Source organism: Pteropus medius, unplaced genomic scaffold, assembly GCF_902729225.1.
Source record: "Pteropus medius unplaced genomic scaffold, Ma_sr-lr_union100, whole genome shotgun sequence".
NCBI classification, from domain to species: Eukaryota; Metazoa; Chordata; class Mammalia; order Chiroptera; family Pteropodidae; genus Pteropus; species Pteropus medius.
In genome coordinates this window covers 17036274-17060894 of record NW_024347791.1, presented here as the reverse complement: position 1 = coordinate 17060894, position 24621 = coordinate 17036274, and the positions used below count along the sequence as shown (strand labels likewise).

General features: G+C 35.9%; 1 non-coding gene across 1 annotated transcript; it reads left to right on the top strand.

The window, feature by feature from the left end:
* The first annotated feature begins 15489 nt into the window (after window positions 1–15489).
* LOC120615187 (5S ribosomal RNA) lies at window positions 15490–15608 on the top strand. The gene has a single exon (XR_005656207.1). It is a non-coding gene; the product is annotated as a 5S ribosomal RNA (ribosomal RNA).
* The last annotated feature ends 9013 nt before the right edge of the window (window positions 15609–24621 follow it).

Genomic DNA, 24621 nt, shown 5'->3' with positions numbered 1-24621 from the left:
GACTTGAACAGAATAGATTTTTACAACAAAAGCAAACGCAGCCCAATTCTGGCTTTCATACACAAATGAGCTTCTCTTTCCTTGGACAGTTTTGAGTGTATCTTCTTCCAGCACAGCCCAGATGCATCGATTTGTAATGTTCAGCTTTCAGCTTTGAGGCAGAGTACATAATTTCCCTCCCCAACCTGCACAGCAAATCTCAGATTCAATGCATTCTCTGTGTAGATGCAAGGGAGTCTCAGAGAGTTGTGCTGGAAATGCGAACAGAATTTCCCCCTTCCTCCTATGTAAATTAAGGCAATTCATGCCTCTGTGATGATTTTTTCAGTTATCTATCTATATTTGCTACAATGATTTCTTGAATGGCCTTAGGCTGTATTACTTCCTCTTGCCTTAGAAACCAATTGAATTTGTGCTGCAAGTGTCCCAGCCTGACTGTTCAATCTGATCACAGTTATTAGACTACCCCTCTAATGCTCTGAAATGTTTACTGTCTTAGACTTCAAACCATAATAGTTATACATAACCACAGATTCTCAAAATTCCTTATATGTGATACACAGTCTCACTGACCAGTCTTATTTGTTTCAAGGCCCAAGAAATGTTTGATAATTGAATAAACGCACAGCAGATGAAGAAGAGAACTTGAAAGTCTCTGACTATACAGCCCTGCCTTAGCTTTGGGGATGGTGCTGCCAGGACATCTTCAGGAGCTCTGGTTTAGAACTGTACTCAATTTCCAACTCTGTGAGGGTAGCAATACAGTGTCTCAAAATTTACTATTCCTTATGAGGCTCACAGAGTCCATAGTAAGTTAAAGAGCTGGGGTGGCAGGTAAGCTTTGCTCACATCATACTTTTATCCATATTCCTGTGCCAAAAAGAAAAAGGAAAGAAAAGAAAAGAAAACGAGGAACTTGGCTGAAAAGTAGGACAGGAACTAAAATTTTAGCAAAGCAACCAGGACATTTTCCCTGGTAATTCTCACACTTGAAAGCTTCCTAGCTCATTGTCTCAGGCACAAGTTTTTACTTTCCCCTGACACATGTCTGTCTATATTAATGGATGACTGGATTATCATTAGGCAAGACAAATTCGTTTTAAAATGAAATTATAAAATGTTTGTTCATTGGATTACATTTTCCAGTCGTTTTACCAAGAGGGTGATAGCTGACTCAAAAAAGTATAACAATGTCAGCACTTTCTAGGCCAAATGTAGAAAAAGAGTTAGAATGATGCTCCCGAGCACAGATGGAGGTCTTACTCCAGCAAACATAAATGAGCACTACCCCTTTTAAGCTAGGGTGGTGAGGAAGAAACCTCGGTTCCCTATTCAAAATGTGTTATACTTCTAGAAGCACCATTACCTCAAGTTTTTCACATGCTTCCAGATAAAGGTTTGTACACCAAGTTTCAACCAGAGTGTACTTTCTAACAGTTCATCTGATTTCTTGACATCTGATGTATCATACTATCACTCTCAGTTTCAAGAATGCAAATGGTTAAGTCACATCATAAAGGTGCCTTCTTACCAAATCCTGTGGAAATAATCCTCTTTGAACTTTACCTTCATTTTAGATGCAACATTTGTTGTATGGAATTCATAGTCAGTGTTTATGCTTAGGTTTTATTTGCCCAATCTTTTTTAACTTAGCATGAGTTCTTCTGAAATTCACCTCTTTAGCTAAAGCAATCATAGAATAAAACAAATACATAAATAAAAAGGGTTTTTTTCATAGAAATACTGACACAACATTAACTAGAGTGGAGGGAGTCATGTAGCCATAATAATAAAAGTAGCAAACGTTAGCAATCTGCTTCATAGCATGAAATAAAATGTATTTTAGTAAAAACAGGAACATTGCTCCGACTGTAATTTTTCACACAACTGTGATAAAAGGATGATAAAAGTGATAAGGCATAACAATTCCTGAGTAAACACACATATAAAATGAAGTGGAAATTCGGGTCTAACGTGTTTTACTTGCAGACTCTAAACATACCAAGGCTGATGCTTTAATTTCTTTTTTAACAGTATCGATTTCATTCACTTGTACAATTTAATGGATTCTAGAAGCTTCCAAAAAACATGTTGCATTAAGAGATACTTGTCCTTAACCTGTGCATTTGACATCTTGTCACTTTGTAACATTATCCTATCTATTGCCTCTTGATAGGGAAAAAAAAAAAATAGCAAGAGCAGCAGCAATAAATCTTTCCTGGGCGTGGGGGTGGGATAGGAACCACTTTATTCCTTTAAAAATTATGTGATTCTGTCCCTGCCTCTCAAAAATTTGAGTTTTTCACTAGGTGGTAGAATATTTCTTTAATCATTAGAACAAATGAATGTTTGTCCAACAATGGGAACAATTATTTTCTAGAATTGAAACATACCTTATAGTATGTTCCTTGGGCAAATAAATTATTTTTGAAGTACTTAAGTGATAAAATGTACTCAGGAAAAAAGATGACTATATATTTTCATAAGTATTCATTACTATTTCTGTAGAATAATCTGCGACCTTTGGAATAAGACATAGTTAAAGAACGTAGATAAATCTCAAACTGATTATTTCTCCCTTAGAGTAAATACCTACTCTACCACCCACATTAAGTTTGTGAACAATTACATCCAGTAGCTATAAAACACATGCTAACTTGTGGCACTCACCTTCTAATTGCCTTTACCCTTGACCTGGTACATGATATTTATTCATTCATTCTTTTTTTTTTAACAAACATATCAAGTACCTCCTATGGGCAAGGGAGCTGTAGAGACCTATGACAGCTTATATCACTGTGGCAGAGTTACCTGTTCATCAAAGATCTGTGTTCCTATCCCATAGTGTCTAGGGAAGTGTTGTCTAGCCAAATGCTATATTTCCTGGTCTTTCTTTGCATTTGGCTGTGGCCAGGTGACTATGACTTTAAGCAGAAAAGTGAACCCTTTCGGGCCAGCCTTTAAGAAGCACATGTGATCTCTATTCTCTTTTGTCCTTACATGGAATCCTTGGAAGCCACGTGTTTTTCACTTTGTTTTGTTTTGTTTTGCTTTGCTTTGTTTATTAAAGTAGAGTTGGCATGCAGTATTTTATTACTTTCAGGTGTACAATATAATGATTCAACATTTACATATCTTAAGATATGAATGCTACACTGTCTAGGTTGAAGATGGCAGTGCTCCAAAATGGAAACAGACTGGTTGCTACATCACCATACAGAAGACTGCCTGTCAGAGACCACATCGGAGTGTCGTAAGAGTGAGAATAAACTTCAGTTGTGTTAAACTATTATGACTTGGCAGTTTATCTGTTAAGATAATTAATATAATCATATATAATAATCTTGTTCTCAAGAGCTTACCTCTAATAAGAGAGATAACTACTTTGAAACTTTTGGGGGACGAAATCAGATCTATTTATGTAAGATAATAAGAGTGATAGGCAAGCAACCAAAATTATAGTTTAGAATGTCGTCAACATAGTAAAATTAAGGGATCTGGGCTTCAAAGGAGAACAAGATCACTTAAATCAAGAGTTAATAGAAAAGGCCTCATGGAGACAGAGCCCTTTTAACTTGGTTTCAAAGGATGGACAGCGGTGTGACAAGTAATAAATGAAGCTGAAAAGCACTCCAGACAGAGAGAACTGTGTGATCAAGCAGGGAGGAAATAAAGTATAACGATTTTGAAATAGTGAGTTGTCAACATAAAGGATTATAGCCAGCATAAAACTAACCATGAAATGGTTAAACAGAACCTTCCAAGTTGCTATCGTTCACCACTTATTGATACCCTGACATGTAAATTATAAAGCCACAGCTTTGGCATTGTGGAGGGCTCAAGATATATTGGAGGAGAGTCATTTCATCTAAAAAGTATTTTTCTTCTTTCCAAAAATCCAGGAGCTACAATATCTCTCTCACTATTATAGATGAGAGAGCAATACAGGGATTTCAAAGATCTGAGGTCACAGAACAGGGAGAGTGGGATGAAGCACATATACAGTAAGCTCCAATATAAAAAAGGAAACAATTCCCCCAGAAATTGACATTTCTCAAGAAGCATGATAAAAGAGACAGAAATCCTTCAGTCCCAAAAATGCATGGATCTGTGCAGTTGTCAGCAAAAACAGGACAAATAAAACAACACTGATTAATTATAGAGGCTTCTTCAACTTTATGAATGAGACTAAAGACTCTGATATTAATATTCAAAGATCTGATAAATAAGCGTTTTATTAGAGATTGACATGGTTTGCAAAGGGTGACTTAAACTTAAATGATGGGAGAAGAGTATAATATGGCTAAGGAGTTCCCCAACCTTATTTAGAAAGTATTGAAAATTAAAATGAGAAACCCGTTATACAATAATTATTCTTAAATATCCTTTTATGCTTGAGTTACTAATTTAGAAAATTATTAATGATTTTCATTCCATAGTATAAATGCTCATTTTTAGAATGATTCTTTTTAAGGAATTCTTTAATTGAATTATTTAATAAATTATATTAGCCTGGAAAATACATCTGCATTACATTTTAGTTTATATGTAGAATTGTCCATTTATAGACAAATGTCTATTGGCAAGGAACTCTGCTTCTCTGCAAAAGGCCAAATAGGTTTTGCCTACAAGAAGAGAGAATTTTCTCCTTTCTTCAAGGTCTATCTTTGGCAAGAGTGCAGAAGAGACCTACTGCTATGGACTGAATGTTTGTGTACCCCCAAAAATTCATATATTGAAACTCACTGCCCCCCAGGTTGTCAGGAGGTGGGGCCTTTGGGAGATAATCAAGATTAGATGAGGTCCCAAGGGTGAAGCGCCCATGAATGGGATTAGTGCCCTTATAAGAATCAGGAGAGGGCTTGCTTCCTGCCTCTGCTCTACCATGTGAGGACACAATGAGAAGTCAGCATTCGGCAACCCAGAAAAAGAGCTCTCACTAGAACTGGACCACGCTGGTACCCTGATCTCAGACTTCCAGCCTCAAGAACTGTAAGAAGTAAACTTCTGTTGTTCATAAGCCAATCCATCTGGTATTTTGTCATAGCAGCCTAAACTGACTAAGATATCTATCCAAATATTAACCAATTCCTACTGCCACCTTTTTAGAAGTTTGAACTTCATTAGAATTTCACTCTACAAGAAGAAAAATGTTTCCTTGCTTTTGTTTGCCTTTTTAAAGACATGCATAGTTTTCAAACTATTTTGCAAACATTTGGTTCTTAGTGTTTTGTGTTATTTGTTCAGCTTCTCTTGGGTTGAGGAAAAGTTAGAGGCTCATTTCTAAGAGAGTACGGTGTGAAAAAACTGTGAAGAGAAGGTATGGAGTGAACAAATGCAACAACTCCAACAGCTCAGCAGTAGCTTTGTGTGCCTGGGACTAACCATGCCAGTTCTGATTCTAATTGCCAAAGGCATCTTTCCCCAGGGCCCCTAATTCTTTTGTTATTATCTTACCAAGTGCTACAATAATATAAAAGCAGAGAAGTTTGGGATAAATCTATTTGTGTTCTAAAAAGAAATTTTTATTTAAATTGATGCAAACATCAAAGGAAGACTAAAATATCCCCTTTCTACACAGATCAGTAGCTCTTTTTTGTCTTAACATATTTTTCCAGAAAATCTAAAATATGTGAGGCTGAAGATTATTTTGGATAGCAAAGAAAGGAGATGTACTCAGAGCACGAAAAAGAAAAACAATTTTTCTAAAACCTTAATTCTTTCTAAAATGGAAGACTATTAGAAAACAAACCTGCACAATGTATTTTCGTAAGAACATTTTTTATGAAAAAAAATAATAATTTACTTCAAAGATCTAAATCTGAATAGAATTTTCTCTTTGACAATTTCTTACTCTACATGCTTCCCTGGGTCCTCTCTCCTTTCTGAACCATCTTCTCCCAGTTTATCCTTCATGGAGTCATGAGAACAGGCTACCAAAAACTGCAGCCTTCATAGCACCACTCTCTGGTTAAATTAACTCAGCAGATACCTAACGTCAGCTTTAGAAAAGCATATAACTCACAGCATAATCTCTTGTCTTTTTAATGCATCAGCCTCATTTCCTATCTTTCCCACCTCCTTATACTGCAACAATGACTTACTTTGATTCATATTAGCATACCATAGTATTTCATGGCCTCCATTAATTTTTCACTCTGCTTTGAGTAGCATAGCCCTTTCTGCCTTTGTTCACTTGGTGAGCTCCTATTCACCTTTCAAACCTTTGTATTAGTCAGAGTTTAACATAGAAAATAGAAACAACTCTGAGTACGTCAGACAGGAAGGCGTTTAATGCAAGAAATTAAGTGCCAACAAAACTATCGAAAGTATGTAAGGAGCGCAAGTCAAGGACCACCAACAAGCTTTCAGATCACAACATTGCAGGTATAATCCAAAAATTGGGAGCTGCTGCTGACAGTCCGAGGTCAGAAAGCTACAAAACTACTACCAATGTCACAGCTATCCCAACAGCCAAGACTGATGACTTGGTAATGAAACAAGGAGTCTGATCACTGTAAAAACCAATGTTTACTGGATCTTTATATGTTGGCTGCCATCAATACTAATGGAAAAAATGACTCTGACTCTATTCTCTCCTGCTTTGCAAAGTTTGTACTAGAGCATCTCAGTATACTTTTTAGCCTTCTAATCCCTGAAAAGGTAAAGGGACATTGAGGAGGTAGAAATAGATGCTGAAAGTCAGTAGACAGTATCCTCTTTTAAGCCCTTCTCTGGACTTCCACGCCCTAAGAGTCTTCCCTCCCCTGTATCACCTCTGCTCTTTACCAAGCATATTCTTCTATTATCTTAGTAGTCTCACCTATTGTAATATTTGTGGATATATTATAAAGACCTAATTATTATTTATTCACCTTTTTTAATCCCTATTGCCTAGCATAGCCTCCTCTGGCATATAATATGCCTGGCACATTTTATTTCACCAAATAGTATTAAGTAGCACTTTCATTTGCAAAAAATATGAACTTGAAAAGTGAAATTTTCAGTTTCAATTTCCTCTTTTAGTTCATTCAAAAATACAGAGTTGGGAAACGATGACATTCAATTCTATTGAGAATTCAGTAGATTCTTCCTTTGTTGGAAGAATAATATGCTAGGATGCTATTCAATTAAAAATGCGAATTTCAGGATTCTTTGGTTCTAATAGATATTTTACTCATTGTACTTTCTCCAGTGATCAATTTGCTCATCCTATTGTAGAATAGAAAATCAAGCATCCTATTGCACTTATGTAAATTATAGTGCATTTATGCATTGTGTTAAATAACCTCTAAGCATGTTTATAAGCCTAACAAGTAAAAACACAGTATGCAATTTGAATTTATTTTTTATGTTCTAATATAGACCAAGTGTCAAAAGAATGTTCAGAATATATTTTATGTTCCATTCATAATAATTTCTCCATTAGAGTGCAGTAGGTAAAGAGGAATGTCTATATCTAGCTTCTCATATCTCTGGAGTAGGCTGATCTACTTTCACAATGCAGCCTAGGTACAGGTCTGTGATTGTAAACTACCAAGTCATATATCAACAGCAACAACAACAAAAAAGCCAAAAGACACACAATATTTATTTGAACTCCATACAAATAACCAGCTATCCACTGGAGGCTTGATTAGAGAGAAATTAGGATATAATAAAATGAGCAATGCCTTTTAAATACTGAGCTAGAAATGTCATATAAAATATGTCATGTAGTAAGAGAATATTTTATAGCTAAAAAAGAATTTACTTTTTAGTTTCACTTAAAATCAGTAATAAAAATCAAAAGTAAAATTTGTCTACTCTAGAGAAAAATTAAGAGCAGACATTGCAGTTATCAGTCAAAAAATTAACAGCAGGGGATACAACTGTCATCATTAGCTCTCAGGTCCTTTTAAATGTTGCTCTTGATTTTTACAAATGAAGAAACTGAGGTACCTAGACCTTATGCTGAGAATATGAAAGAAGCAGAAAACATCAGTGTTATGGCCTAAATGTCTTTGTCCTCCCAAAATTCATATGTTGAAACTCTATCCCCACACCCCACCCCCAGTGTAACTGTATTTGGGGATGAAGTAATTAAGGTTAAATGAGGTTATGAGGGTGGTTGGGAAGGAAGCTGATCTGATAGGATTAGTATCCTTATGAGAAGAGACACCAGAGGACTCTCTGGAGTCACAGAAGAAAGGCCATATGAGGAAACGGTGAGAAGGCAGCCATCTGCAAGCCAGGAGGAGAGCCCTGATCAGCAACAACAATCCTGCCACCATGATCTCAGACTTCCGGCCTCCAGAGCTGTGAAAAAATGCATTTCTATTGTTTAAACCACCTGGTCTGTGATACTGTTACAGCAGCCCAAGCAGACTAACACAATCAGCAAGCCAAGCAAGATTCTTCCCCACTCCTGCTCTCATCCACACACTCATGATGCTTTCCGCAAAAAGCTGATGGCCTACGAAGCACCATATGAAAAGAGGCTGAAAATACTAAAGCTCTTATGTCCTTCTATTAAGAAAAAATGCCATACACATATTTTGTCCCTCTTAGATTTCTCACACTTAAGGCTACTCCTGATATAGATATTTATACAGATAAAATTACCATTAACTGATTTCATATGCAGAAGGATGTTGTGGTAAGACCATTACACTGTGCTTTAGCCACCTAAGGAAACCCTGAACCACACGTCCTTGTTAGTATAACACTGAATCACAGTAATAGAAATGGGATTCTAGGATCCTCATTCTCTCCAATGAGAACACAAATCCCACCATATATTACTATGGTAATTATTTCCTGTGTATAATGTGGTGAAAATTGTTCTAAATATTGGCATTGGAATTGATAATAAGAAGTAATGTCTTTTGAGTTGTTTAATTAAAAGCTAGACCTAAGAAGTAGAAACGATCACCATTAATTAAATTAATACTTGAAGGCATTACACTCACCATTTCCTGAAAAAAGAATTATTTTGATCCAGCTAGTAAAGAGTACATACAATTGGTTTCCTCACCCTGTCTGCTTTCTGCCAAATTTTTGGCCACTTATAGAGACTGCTATCACATCTAAGCTATGACCTAAAGTCAAAAACTCTAAACTCAGAAATATCTTTAAATGATCATTAATATTTTGCTGGTTATAAAGATATTATCTCTCAGCTGCAATCTATCATTCTATATACTTGTGGCTAAGACCCTGAAAACTCCTTTGTCCTTTGTCAGCTTGCTCCCTATTTGGTATCCAGTAGGGGACTCTGGGAGGACACTGGAAAACAGAAGAAAGGGAGAAGGAAATTATTCATTCTTATCCCTGTCTCTGTCATCTAGCACCGGCCTGTCATCCTGACAGCAGCCACTGACATTCCTAGAACTAGCTTCATCTCACCCTTATCAGAGAAACTGCACTAGCCAGGTCATTACTCCTCTTCAGTAATCCGAGCCTCAAGTTACAGAGTCTGTACTCTTCTGGAGACTACAAACCCTAAAGTTTTCCTTTCATGTTCCAGCCCTAGGGATAGTCATAATCATGGAACTTTCCTATTTTGTTCCTTCAGCTTTATTTAACCAGTTCCCTAGATTAGATTCCTTTTGCTTAAATACTTAGTGCGGTTCCTGTTTTCCTGACTGGACCTTCACCAATACATATACAGAAAATGATCTTTAAATTTAGGAAGGAGTAGTCAAGTAAAATCTATTTCACATTCCAACTAGATTACACAAAATTAGAAACGATGTCAAGCACAAATGGGTTATATAACTGAAAGATTGCTTTCCTTTAGAATCACATTTTACCTGGCTAGTACAAGTAAGCACAGGTTTGGGGTTTTTCTATACAGAAATGGAATTATACCATATATTTTGTTCTGCACATGAAACAGTTAACTGTAGGGGCAATGCCTGAAAAGTGAAAGTAAAAGCAAAGGAGATCTTTTCTTTTGACTTTTGACATTAACTAGGTTTTTATAATGAGTATTTTACTTTTATAATTAATTTTTTTCAACTTTGTGCTGTTGAAGCAATTTTCTATTTTCCTATAGAGCTTACAGGATTACCAACACTGTCATGCTAACTGCATAACACTGTCTCCCACACACAGTAGGCAACCAGCAGTCAGCAGACATTAACTGACCAAGAGTGGCCTCAAGCTTCTCCTCCCTAAGGTGGTGACAATAATTAACCATTATTGTTCATGCCACATAGCAGTCTAGTCTGGGTCTTTCTTAAATTGAATTTTCATGCTTTCAGAAGCATAAAACAAGCTTATGATTGGACCACATAGTACAGGAGAACACTGGGATTCATCTTTATAGAACACAGGTCATATAACCAAAAATGATGTCAAACTAAAATAACAAATCTTTTATTTGTATTTTTCAAATGTGGAAGAAAATATGGTGCTAGCAACATTTTTTCTATCATCATTTTCCTCTTCCACTTCTGCGCTCACATAATGGTTGTGCTCCCAACCCACTCCTGCCCCACCACAAAAACAAAACAAAACTTCCATAAGTTTCTCTCTAGTTTCCCTTTTCTTTCTAATTCTCTATCACAAAATCTCAAATACTGACCTGTCCAACATAACCCACTTTGGAAAGCCTACGAGGGGAAGAGATTAAGGTCAGGCCAGAATACATTTCAAGTGAGTAGAGAGGAGAGATTCAAGAAATTGATACCAGGTAACGTAAATACTTCTGATATTGTTAACCCTGTATAGGCTGCATGGCACTAAAGCTCTCTGCCTCTGCAGATCGAGGACTCCAAACATAGCTCTCCTCTATGACAGTGATGCCCTCCCTGCAGAACCAACATGTTTCTAGCACCAACAAAACAGAATGGGGATTTTGAACTTATTATTATGGAGAAAGTTACATATATTTAGAGTGATAGCTTTCATTTGTGTGGCCCTGTGACACCTGTATGTACCACGATAGTACCTTCCACCATCCTTCCAGGCAGTGAGTCACTTGAGATATCACTATTTTTCACTTCACAGTCAGCATCCTGTGAGTCACATAAGCTCAGACACACACAGACTTAAGAATCAGGAGACAGTTACAATTCATATTTTGTCAATAAATTTGTGATCATTTATGAGAAGGAATATTTGTGCTCTGTTTTACTGTCAAGAATAAATAAGGGGAAAAAATGCCTCTTCCTCCTTCACTAAATCACATGTGTGAAGTATCTAAAACACAAACAATATGAGGAACATAGTACATACACATTAAGTACTGAAAGGTTTCTTGCTTAAAACATAAGGAAAAGTACATGGAGCTTAAAGTATAGTAGAAATAAAATTCATAACTTTGAGGACAAATAAGCAACATTAAGTCCAAGAAAAATGAACGTGTTAAAAAAAAAAACAAGAAAGAAGGGAGAGAAATTACTATAGCAAGAATAAAAGAGAAATGGTTAAAACTAAAATTTTGAATACAGACATCTAGAAATAGTAAGGAAAAAAAAGAGTCTAATGTTAATGACTCCGTCTGTCCGCCCCAGCTAGCACTGCCAGAATAGGAAGTTTAATGGCTTTTTGGCACTTCACCATTGATCTTATATTGAATTATCAATAGACAGTTCTTTCTCCCAAACAGATTAAAAAATTAATTGCACGCAAATCAAAACCACAACATTCTATTACACCATCTCTAAATCCTGACACTCAATCTCTCTTTTTAAGAAAGAAAAATAATCACATCTCCTTTTGATAATCTCATACTTTGGGTTATTTTTCTTTTATTTTACATATTTTCATTTTGTTCTGTTTTAATATGGAAGTTCCTCACCAAAAATTGATCATAAGACATTGTCCAAGTATATTTTAGTTCTTGCTGAAAAGATAAATAGCCAGCCCATAATAAGGCTTGTTCAAGGCCTAGCAATCACTACAAATGTTGTGGCATAGTTTAGAAGGCCGCCTCAATCCTTATCTTTGCTCACAGACAGCGATAAAGTACAAAAACCCTGCTATCTGAGTAATAGCTAGTTACCTCATCACTCTTTACTGAAGAATGCTGTCCTTCATCAGTGTCAGTCTCAAATCAATCGGTTAGAGTACAGCCCAGTTATAAGCCCCCTTTTTCCTTCTGCTTCAATATATTACAACTGTTCTGTTTGTTTGCTCCTCCACCTCGATTGCAGGAAAAGAACTGCAAAGATCAATTGGAAACCTCAACTTACGCACAACTACTCGGAAATCATTTTTTGGATATTGATGTTGTGTCAATGAAAATGACAGTGAAAAATATTACTCACTTGAGGGGAAAAAAAGAAATAGACTCAAGAGCAATGTTCAAGTACAATAAAGAAAGATTGAATTCTTTGTTGAATTCAATGAAGAAAGGTTGAGTGACTGAAATTCTTTCATAGATAACCTGAGGGGTAGAGGAAGAGTACTAATAAATTCGGCCTTAGAAAAATGTTAGCCTAATAACCTCAGCACTCTCTCACAGTGCATGAGTACGAAACTAATTTTTAAAAGAAAAATAAAAGTATGGAAAGGTTGCTAATGCCAATAATAGGCAATAATGGTACTTGGAAATTTAACAAACCAAAGGCAAATCCAGGACTTGAAATCCATCCCGAGCAACAACCATCAATTGGTTAGGAAAGATATCACCAACATTCTAGACTGTGTCAGAAGGACACACAAAAAAAGGATACCTGGCTCACTGTCCAACTGCCATACTCTCAATCCCTTCCTTAACTCCTCCTGCAGCCTATGCCACAATACAAGGGTCCTGTTGGTTGGTATCAGCATTATTTTTCTAGGATTGAATTTGAGTCAGCTGAATTTTATACAAGAGCTCCCTGATATCACTGATATCACTGAATAAAACTATTCCTCTTGGGTTAAAAGTAGAAAAAAAATACTATTATCTACTCTGTACAATGCCAAACAAGAAACAGAACAATATTGAGTCCAAGAATTTCTACAGCTAAGCTGGAAAATATTGTAACTGACCATAATACCATGGCAGACACGGTTCTGAAATTTGAATTTTTGTTCCTCCCTTTTCCAACTCAGAGAAAAAGCAGACCTTGTGCTTCTTTACCTCAGGGAACATATGTGGCATGGATTCTTTCAAGGGAGTAGGATCAATGAAGCTAAACAGAAACTTGAAAAAAGAGGTAGAACTTTCTCTGAAACTAACAAAAGAGGTTCTTCAAACTGAGGAAAAAAGATAAGTCTATGAATGTATTTACAGATAGAAGCCTCTTCACTGCTCACTAATGTAGTAGGACTTTAGAGGAAAAGGCCAGTTGGGACAGGTTGTGGGGTAACATGCCATGCTAAAGAACATCATACCCCAAGATGGCACTGAAGTGGTAGAGAAGTGGGTGGAAATGCAGGAAGGATGGGGAAGATGGAAATAGCAGGTCCTCCATCAACACACATGGTGAAAATCTAATATAGTCACAATTATCCTTCACAATGCCTTTTAACTACTCATTAGGTACAGCCTACCAACAATCTCTCAGGAAATCCAAATCAGTTAGCTTTCTTCCAACACTGGAATGTATCATTATTTTTTTTCATTGGGCCCCAGATTAAGTACCTGGATTCAGGTAAGGGGTGATGTTGTTCAAAAAGACCCACCCATCAGAAGCAAACTCAGTACATCTAGATGCTCACTCTTAGGAAGCGGAAACTGAATAATGGAGAAGCAGAGACACAGCTTCCATTTCAGGTTCACTCGCAGTGTAACTTTCTTGAGTTTCCTACAGGTGAGGAAAATGCCCTGAATGATCACTGAATGATTTTTCTCTGACAACAGAGAGTTGGATTTCACTGAACTGCAAGAAAGAATCCAACTAGATTAAAAGATAAATACAATAAGCGAGAACCTCTGTGGGGAGAAAGGTTCCCCAATAACCTGTGTTATTATGTGTTTATCATGTGATATGCAGAATCATGGGTTATGTTGTTGTGCAGAAAGTAGAATAGACGGTTGAAGATTTGGAAGTGATTACTTCTCAAAGACAGAGAATGTTTTGTCAAAAAAAAATAAGCGTTAGCACTAAATTGACTTAAGGTCACATTGTAGACCTCAGTTTGCCTGTGTACTATGTATGATCTCAGGCAGTTACTGTGTCTCTTTGCTCCTCACTCACCTTATCTATAAGAAAGAAATAATGACAGTTTGAAAATACATACAGACTATGTGCCCCAATAAGCCCTGGAATGTATAGAGAATGTGGATTTTTTTCTCCACACTACTCTCCCCTCAGCCCCTATTCCTTATTCTACCATTGCCATTCTTTTTTTTATTGAAATTTAGAGAATGTCATTTTAATTTTCTAATGCTTGCTATAATGCTTGCAGTGGCTTAAGCTCCATGTAAAACCTATAAAATTTTGTTACACTTTCAAATCTTTTTACACCAAAAAACTTAATTCATTTTCTTCAATAACTTCTCGATACTTCTTAGCTATTAGCTATAAAACAAATAAAACAGGTAGAAAAGAAAGCAATTCAATAAAAATTGGATTTACTTTTTTTAAAGAAAGGTTTTAATCGTCCTTAACTGGCCCTTTGATTTAAGGAGTTTTCAAGAGTGGGACATTCTATAGACTAAAAGATCATGTTAAAGTCTTCCTTTACAGTAATCAAGATTTGGTGCTTCTTTGGAAGATCAGGAATGATTAAAAACAGCAAAGAAAAGGAGTTATAAGGTATGGAAGAGTAAGGTCTCTGGTATATTAAAACAACCAATGCAAGCCTGCTGCAAATTCTAGCAAGCTGAAGATAACATTTTCACTGCACATTTTTTAAAAGAAGATAATATATCATTGAAGAGATTATTATTTTGTGTAAACTTAAGGTTGGTGCAGGTCATTCCCACTAAAGCAAACAGAATTTGTTAATTTAATCCAACAGACTTGGCAGTGAAACCAAACAGAAATTTAATCAGCAGGAGAAGGTGGTGAGCATCTCTGAAAATTGAATGATCACTGTGCAAACAGTAAATATCATTATGGAAGGGTGAGAAAATAAAAAGGGGGCTCCTTTCATGATTGTCATTGCATTCATCAAACATGATAAATGATTCCAAATAAACCTTTGCTAGGACGGCAACAATGACTTCATGTTACTTGAGCTGGAAAGTTAAAATTTATAAAGTTTTCTAGTCTCTTGCCTGTCTTAAATGCTTTTCTTTGAAACTGCAAGGTTATAAAATGAAAGATTAAATGTCTTATATTCCAAGCAAACATAGCAGCTGACTTTTCAGTTTCTCATTTCAACATAATATTCTAGTTTTCTGAAGCCAACTTGATGGCTTTTTATACATAGACTAACACAGAGGCAATGCTAAGGTGTATAAAGTAATATGAGGTATTTAGTTGAATAACAATTGCTCTAATCACCTTAAAACACTGAGTATTTTTAGAGCATGTATATTGTTGCAAGAGGATAAATAAAAGTACTTATCCCCCAAACCCTGTCTCTCACCACTTCAAAGAAATAACCATCAAAATATATTGAGTCTACGGCCATGCCACCCTGAACAAGCCTGATCCCGTCTGATCCCAGAAGCTAAGCAGGGTCGGGCCTGGTTAGTACTTGGATGGGCAACCACCTACGAAGACCAGGTGCTGTAGACATAAAAAAATAAAAACATAAGAGATTGTAAGCTGACAAGGTCCTTGCAATCTGTGAGGTCAACCAAGGGTTGCCTCGCCCTAAAAAAAAAAAAAAAAAAAGCATATTGAGAATCTTTCCTACTTCCTGTTACCGCAAAGTTTTCAGCTTCACTTTCCCCTTCTTTCTTTCCTTCTCATTTCAGCCTTTTACAAATTTCTACTTTATTTGTAAGCTCTCTTTATCTTTAATCTAGTCTCCTAGAAATCCATGTTATAAAAACATAATCTTTTAGAAGTCTCATGCAGAACAGGGCCTTAAGTATGCACTATATCCAAAACAAAAAGACTTACTCAATGGTGTTTTTTCCCTCTAGCTATGAAAACATGGTGTTATCATTAAACCAGTAAATTCATTACCTTATAGAACCTCAATAAGCAAATGTAAATTAGTGTTTCCCAAGAGTGGCTAACAAAAATAAATCATGTAATAAGTGGCAAAAAAACATATCCTTATTTCATAGTCTCATGGAAGATGGTTTTATGTTCAATTATTCAAAGTAAAAGGTAAGCTTATCCTGAAACTTCAAAAAAAGGCTGTCTAGCTTCATAGATAACTAGACCAAGAGTTGAAAAGATAATGAAGAACTCTATTATGTTAAGCTATTGAAAAGAAAAAACTGATTGGGAAAACCAGGAGCTACTATTTTAAAGGTATGTACTAAGAGAATAGATTGAAAATCGCAGCTTTAGGGAGAAAGAAAGATACTTTTTCATAAATTTTCTGTGTCTAAAAATGGACAGTAAGATACATACTCAATTGTTTCTAGCCGAGTTTTTATACTGTCTTGAATCACTTATTTCCATATTTCATCTCACACAGTAACAAAGTATCCTTTTTTAATGTGTGTACAGTTGAACCATCTTCTCTTTACACTTAACAAAAAGATTAAAATATCTTGTGTAATTTTAGTTACTTTAAGAGTCTAAATATCCATTTAAATGTTTATGGTAGACTGTTTACAAAGAGAGCCACAAAAAATTATTACCATCCTTATATGCACATCATCCCTTTACGATATGACTTTACATCTTGTTCCATCAAGAGGCAGAGAATATTTCCCCATACCTTGAATCTGAGCTGTCCCTGTCACTTGCTTGGACCAACAGAATATGGTGGAAATGATGGTCGTGACTTCCAAGTCTAGGCCTCAAGAAACCTTTCAGCAATTGTTCTTGCCTTCTCGAAGTGCTGCATTGAAACTGCCAGAGTCTAAGAGCATGAAAGACCATTTGACCAAGCTCTTCTGACTGAAGTCCTCCAGATCAACCAGCCAACAGCCAAATCACAACTACCAGATATGTGAGTGAGGCCATCTCAAACCACCCAGCTCCAATCAAGCTGCCAGTTAACTGGAGCTACATCAGTGACCTCAAGTGAGACAAGAAAAAGAGCCATTCAGTGATTTGTAGCCCAAATTGCTTACCCACAGAATCGTGAGCACAAAAATGATTACTGTATTATGCCACTAAGTTTTGGAATGCTATGCAGCAATAACCGGTACTGGAAATGAAATGTGGCCACAAAATCTAGCATATTTATCATTGGCTTTGGGACCAGGAGGTACACAGAGTCTAAAAAGATAATTGTTAATGGAGCCTTGAATGTGGTGAAGAAAATACTATTAGAGGCTGGAAAAGGAGTGACCATTTTTATATAGTGGCAAACATGATAAGTTATAATTGTAATAGTAATAACATCCTATTGCATGATAAAAAATACCATAATTTAGAAGTTAGAAAATGTATTTAATGAACTTATTGATCTGGCATAGTCGGTATGTTGAAAATCAGAACATTGGATGTTTCTAACAATACATGAAAAGTCAATGGGAGAAAGAAGAAAGAAAGAGAGAAAGAGAAAGAACGAGAGAGAGAGAGAGAGAGAGAGAGAGAGAGGAAGGAAGGGAGGAAGGGAGGGAGAAAGGGAATTTATTGTTTGCAAAAAGAATTTAAAGGAAGTTGCTGAGATGGAAGATAAACCTATTTCTTATCCCCAGTCTCTCCAGCTGGCAAAAGATTTCAAAATTAAGAAATGACCTCAAGCGAACATCAGATCAAGGGTGTGGATAAAAAAACTATTTGTATGACCTCAGGAATATTTAAGGTAGAACCTAGCAGACTCAGGTAAATAAAGAACTTCTAAGAACATTACAGCATTGTCTCACAACATTCTGACACAAAAATAGAGATCTGTCTGAAAAAGAATTGCAGTGTGGCTTTTGGGGCATGTAGCAAATCCCGATAAGATTCATAAGAAATGCAGAAAGTTTTTAGGACAGTTGTACTAGCAAAAGCACATTCAGCTTATACTAAAAGGGACTGAGTAACTCAAAATGAAAAGGAACTAATTTCTATGGGCAAGAAGCAAGCTGAGAAAATAACTAAGCTACAAACACGGGGAATTTCAAATAGTAAAGAAAAGTTCTCGGAGGGCTGAGCCAAGAGCTGAGAACAATGGACCAGGGAATCAACCCACTAGAGTTGAACCAGTCTCTAGTCAAGGAACATTCTTGGCTCCTAGAATAGAAAAAGTTGGCAATATATGCCTGGTTAAATTTCAGAATTTCAGCTGTGTGCTCCCATTCTTTCTTTTTTTGAATGCAAATGTCTATTACAGTTATCCTTGTTTAGTCTTACTATTGTATGTTGTGTGTAAAAAAAACAAAACAAAACAAAAAAAACATCCTTTTATTTCACAGGTTTCTGGATCAAGAAGTGTCAAAACCAAGGAGCTGCACTGAAAAAAACCTCAACCACAGCTGGATCTGATTTAAATGATGAAATCTTGAACTTCAAGGATGATTCCATATAAATATAGACTTTTGTGGGACGGGTAGTATAGTTTCATGTGGAAAAAATGTGAATTATTGTTGCCAGAGGTCAAATTATGGCAGATTATATACAAAGATGACTAAGAAAATTCCTCAAAACTCTCTATAGATGTCCCTTTGTAATGTGACTTGTTGCTCCTCCCAACTAGAGATGGACTTTGTTTTCCCAAACCATAAATCTGGAGAAACCTGGTGTTGAGGGAGCTCTAAATCCTAAACATCAAGAGATTTTGCAGCTTCTTTTCTTGCCATCTTGGAATGCTGCCCTGAGATTGCCCTGATGGGCCTCTCATCGAAGCCCAGTATAATCGGTTAGAGGATAAGAGACCACATGGAGCAGAGATGAGTCGTCCCCTAGACAACCAGTCAGAAACCAGTCCCAACTGCCAGATATGTCAGTGAGGCCATCTTATACTATCCAACCTCACTAGAGATATAGAATGTAGCCACGTGAGTGAATCTAAGAGAGATCAGCAAAAGAACCACCCAGCTGAGCCCAGCCCAAATTATTTACCCACACGAGAAAAAAAAATAACGGTTGTTTCAGGTGGTTTCTTACACAGTAAAATTTATTATCAGTAATAAATAATAGGCCAACACAATCCAGAGTTTTAATCTTCTGTCCTGTTATCATATGCTATGTCAAATAGATGCCACTATTTCATTGGAAATATGGTCCTACAAGAAAGCAAGAATTAAAATACATGCTATAATGATGGTCGACCTGATGAACACTGCTCACTTTCTAGAAGGTGAATTTTTATTATTGTCTAGTATTAAAATAAAGTGTTTTTCATTCTGAACACAACTAGCTTTCCTTTCAAAGATGCAAATCAAAAGGGGAAGGAGGATAACCAAATTCAAATGCCTCTATCTCCAGAGGTATTATAGATACTACTCAGTGGCACTGAAGTCCAATAAATTCCTTGAACATTCTTCTCCAGTGTCATTGTCTCATAAGCATTCTTTCTGCCACATGCATCCATGGAAAAGCATAGACACATAAAAGATAAAGTGAAGAGAGGAGTGAGAAAACCACAGATTAAGAGGCAAAGATGAATAGCAGTTATAATGACACACTGAATAATCACATTTCTATAATATATTTTTGTTTGAATTGCTTCCCAGCTAGACCTCTCCTTTGGGAGTTGCTGTGTTATTTCTCTGGTTATGTGACAGAACCAATATGAAAGATAACTCACAAGCTCCTGTGGCTTAAAATATAATGGTTGAAATTGGTAGGTTATTTTTAAAGGTTTTTTTTCCCTTTTGTTTGACAAGGAAAGGCAGAACTATATTCACCACCCCCACCCCCGTCCTTCTCCAAAATAAAGGTCAAATTGCTTCTTTTTTGTTTTTAAAGACGTTGCTAAAAAAAATTCTGATGCAAATGTATAATGAATGTTAGTATAATGGTCCAAATAGCACCCTCCTCCACTCTTTCTCTACAATGAAAACCAAAAGATATAAAGCTTCTTAAAATAAAGTATATTCAGATGCTGAAGAAGAAACCAACTTTAAAAATCATCTATAATTGAATATCTATAATTGTAAAAACTGTCACTGTAATATTATATACCTCATGGAACAGTCATTTGGATTATGTGATCATTTAACTCCCACTATTCTTGGAATAGATAAAATTCAAGAATTTATAAATTCATACCTCATCTCTAAGGATTGCTAAGTAATTCTACCAAAGTTAGAACTTATTTAAATATTAATTATAAATTAAAATTAAATTATTTTAAACGCCCTAGACTAATTTAGCACTGGTAGTACCTCTGTTCAAACGCAAAATTATTTGATGGGTTTTTTTTAATACATATGCTAGACATATGTAAAGACTTTTTTTTTTTTTTTTAGTGAAAAACTAAAATCGTAGTCTCAGCTCTAAAAGGGACCATCATTAAACTTCACGTATGAGAAAACTAAAGTTCAGAGTTGAAACAATATGCCTGGACATAGCAGGGCTTATTAGTGGTGATGCTAGTTTAAGAATTAGGTGTCCCAGATTCTCAGGCAAGTGATCTCCCCACTTTACCATGTGGACTCACACAAGAATGTGTGTCCATTGCAGATGGAAAGTACCAGCTTCTCTGAGTCCTGAATCCAGGAGCTGCCATCCCTAAGTACAGAATTTTGAAATCCTTCAGCCAAAGCCCTATTGCCGATTTATTAATTCAGATTCTCTGGGAAGGAGCCAAGCACTAGTAATAAATAAAAAACATAAGAAAAAATAAACAAAACAGGAGATTCTAACACCACCGGAATGGTTTCTCATCCTCATTCTCTTAAATGGCTTAGGCTATAAAGTTGGCAGTCATGGCCTCATTTCTCAAAGTTTCTAGCTCTCTTTGGCAACAAGAACTTAATTCTAAGAGCCAAAGCTCTTGGAAAGGGATAAATAAAAAAGGGAAGATAAAGAATATTAAAGTACATGGTCTCAGGGATGTGCATTGTCAGTGACACTTCTTATAGACCCACAAGAACTAACAAGAGAAAGCCATAAAAAGAAAATTCCATTTGGCTATATGAAAGTAGTATATTAACAGGCATTTGTTTAAACAGCTAACTAATTTTGTAATAATATGTATCAGATTGTTTATTGTTTCATTTCATAATATCACTCAACCACTCATATAAAGCCATGGTCATCTATTCACAAGCTCGGAAAGCTAGAGGCAGCATGGCTTAGATAGATTCTTAGGCATTATGACAATGGAGAGAAAGGTAGAAAATTTCATATGGAAAAAAAAAGCCAAAATAAGTCAAAGTCCAGTCTAACCATATTACAACTGTAAGCAATCCAAAGGTGAATCTAAATATATTAACTGATCTTCCATTCCAACCCAATCCTTAAGGAACACAGCTAAATCTTGGTTATTTTGAACCTCAGAGGTGAGAAAAATAAAACTTACTTGTTGGAATATAATTATAAGCAAAGATGGCCTTCCTTGCCTCTCGTAACTCTTGCTCAACTCTGGCAGCTATGTTAGAAAAACTGATGATTCTGTAAATTGAACCTGCAGGTCGTTTACATTTCTAGGTGAAGCATAAACATAGCTTGGCCAGCAGTAGTGCCACATGTTTCAGTCTGCCTCCTTACACAAGTAGAACTGTCTTCACTCAAATATTAATTTAAATCATAATTAAATACCAAATATTTGATAAATATTCTAAATGTGAACTACCTAATCAAAAAATGTCATGTCTTTGAGGTGGCTTGACTCAGCAACACGTGGAGAACAGTCCAATATATCAAAAACAAGCATGTTCTTTAAGCCTTAAACAGAACTAAAAAAGGAAAAAGTTAAAGTTTGGTTTTATCTTCATGTTCTAGCTTAAGGCTTATTTTATAGAAATGATTGTTTTGTTTTTCTGCCTCTCTCACCAATTCTTCTCCACTGCAGTAAATCCCACACATGGCAAACACAAGTTAATTAAGCGTTCTACTACAGAGTATTAATATAAATGTCTCAAATGTTCCTCCTTAAACCTCTACAGCATAATTACCATTGCCCCAAAGGAAAAATGAATTTACATTGTTAACAGAAATATTTAGAAACAAACATATTTAAATGTTTAACCATCAACTCTAAAAGACTAGATTAAAGAAAGCAATAGTTAAATCAAAAAATTAACATTTAGATGGTCTGACAAGGTAATGTGAAAAGAGAACACACACCTCTTGCCATTTCAGTCAGACTGAGTTTTCAAATAACCTCATTCGCTTTCATTCCAAGAACCAAATATGAATGTTGTCAATATCTCTCTTTACCTTCTTCCAGGCTAATCATGAATATCATCAAGAAAGCATTTCTTTCAGCTCACCAAGTTCCCCTCCCTTCAATAAAGACAATTTCACAAGCAACCGCAAGCAGAGCCAATGTAAAACAGTATCGGGTTAAAATCTCAGGGCTGCAAGTACCTTTCAGCTATTATTTGATGCTTCCTTCACCTCCAATATAATCACTTAACCCGGTGGCTTTTGACCTTGGCTGCACATTGAAATTATCTGAGAAGCTTTTTAAAATTCTGCTGCCCAGCCCTAAACCCCAGAAATTCTAATTTAATTGTTCCGGAGATAGCCAAGTATTGAGAGTTTTACAAGCTCTCCAGGTGTTTTAATGTGGAGCTAAGTGTCAAAGCCCATTAAACAAAGACCACCAAGAGAACACCTGTAGTCAAGACAAGTGACATTTATTTAACTTGCTATAGCATGGGAGACCCCAGGAGAATCTCAGGAGCTTGTGAAACAGCCCCTTTTGGTAACACCAGCATTAAAACACTAGTTCTGCTATATTACAAAGTCTTCTTCTTATTCTGTTCTCAATGGAAGTCATTGTTAATTTTTCACAATTATTAGTTCAGAGCTACCTTGGTATGGCACCACACATGAAGGATGGTGATTCTTTACAGAAATGTTTTTAGACACTGTTTTGACAATTCACCTAATGCTCTGTTCTATAAGAAATTGGAATGTTGGCAACCACTTACGCTTTAAGCCTAGAATAAATGTATATTCAACAGAAAATGGGGTTAACTTTGGTAATCTGAATTATTCGTTTGCTCTATTAGGAAATCCACATAAATATAAACCTGTGGACAAAAAAAGGGTCCATATACTAAAACTAACAAGCTCAGAAAAGGCCCTCATGGCAGGCCCTACAAGCTCAGATACAGAAAGTAACCATGCAGGGTAGTTTAAATATAAAAGTACCTAACTAAAAGTGGGTCATGATGGGTAGTCACATCCTAGGCCTGTAGCCTCCTTGACAGAAGTCTATCTTTACCTAAGATAATACACCTTTGAAATGTCAGAGTGATTTTCTTTTCCAGGCCCCTCTAAGGCACAATCACAAGCACCAGAGAATGAAACTACACTGTTATCTTGTTGCCCACATACTAGCTCTATGTAATGTAAACGTTAACTATCCTATACCCACCAATGTAAAAGAAGCCTGTGTCTCTGTGTGCTTTTTTATTCCAGAGATTTCCCCACCCCCATAACCTACCACCAATGATATCATGTAACCCTCCTTACCTCTCTTCTTTTGATTCTGATGTATAAAATAAGCTGCAAAACAGTCATTCTCTGGAGTATTTTCTCAGTAAGAGGGCCCTCATTCAATCATGTTGGCATCTTGAACTTGGACTGTCCATCCCCCAGACCTGTGAGAAATAGATTTCTGTTGTTTATAAGCTATTCAGTTTGAGGTATTTTGTTATAGCAGCTAGAAAGGACTAAGACACTACCACAACCCACTAAATAGTCCTCCTTGCCTGCTAGAATAAGCTGAACTTGCTCAAGATTGAGCACATGCAATTGTTTCTATATAGCTCAACACACATATGCTTATGATATGAGAAGCAATTTATATACAACTTCATTTGACTCTCATCTGTTTTGTTTATAAAAAGATTTTACAAAGTATTTGTATTTATAATTTTGTCCTATGATCAAATAAAACCTAATTAGATGGCTTTATCAAAATTTTACCAATGTCAAAACAAAGAGCATGCATTGAAAAAAATTGGAAAAAAATATTAAATGCTAAAATTAAATGGTGGAGCTATGATTGATTTTCCTACATTTCCTAAATGTTTGATAATGAGAATGTATTGCTTTCTAATAAAAACATTCAAAATTATTTTTTAGGAAAATTTTTTAGAATTAGAATTTTTTAAGTAAAAATAAATTTCAAAGTTAAGAGTCTTCAGTGGTCATTGTTTCTTTTTACTTTATTTCCTTTTAAAAAAAAATATATGTTTTACCCCATAGTCCAGATCATTTCTAGTCTTTCATTTATAAGCGTCAATATTTTTGCTGGAACAAAAAGTTCTGGCTTTTCTTTTTCTTTTCTTTTTTATTACAACCCCATAAATTCTAACTATAGCTGTCCACTCTACCTCCCATAATTCTCAATAATCTTGACTAACCGACTTTGAAAGCATATTGCTTTAGCACATTAACTTTTGCTGGAGTACCTTTTTCCACACCTGATTCTCCTTCCTTGGAATTTTATAACTAACAGTTTTCTAGGTAATAAATTATACATGACAGATGTCTTGTCCTAGTTTTCAAAATTCCCATAGCCTCTTAAAAGTCTTTTTAATGTCCTCAGCCTCAAGTCCAGGCC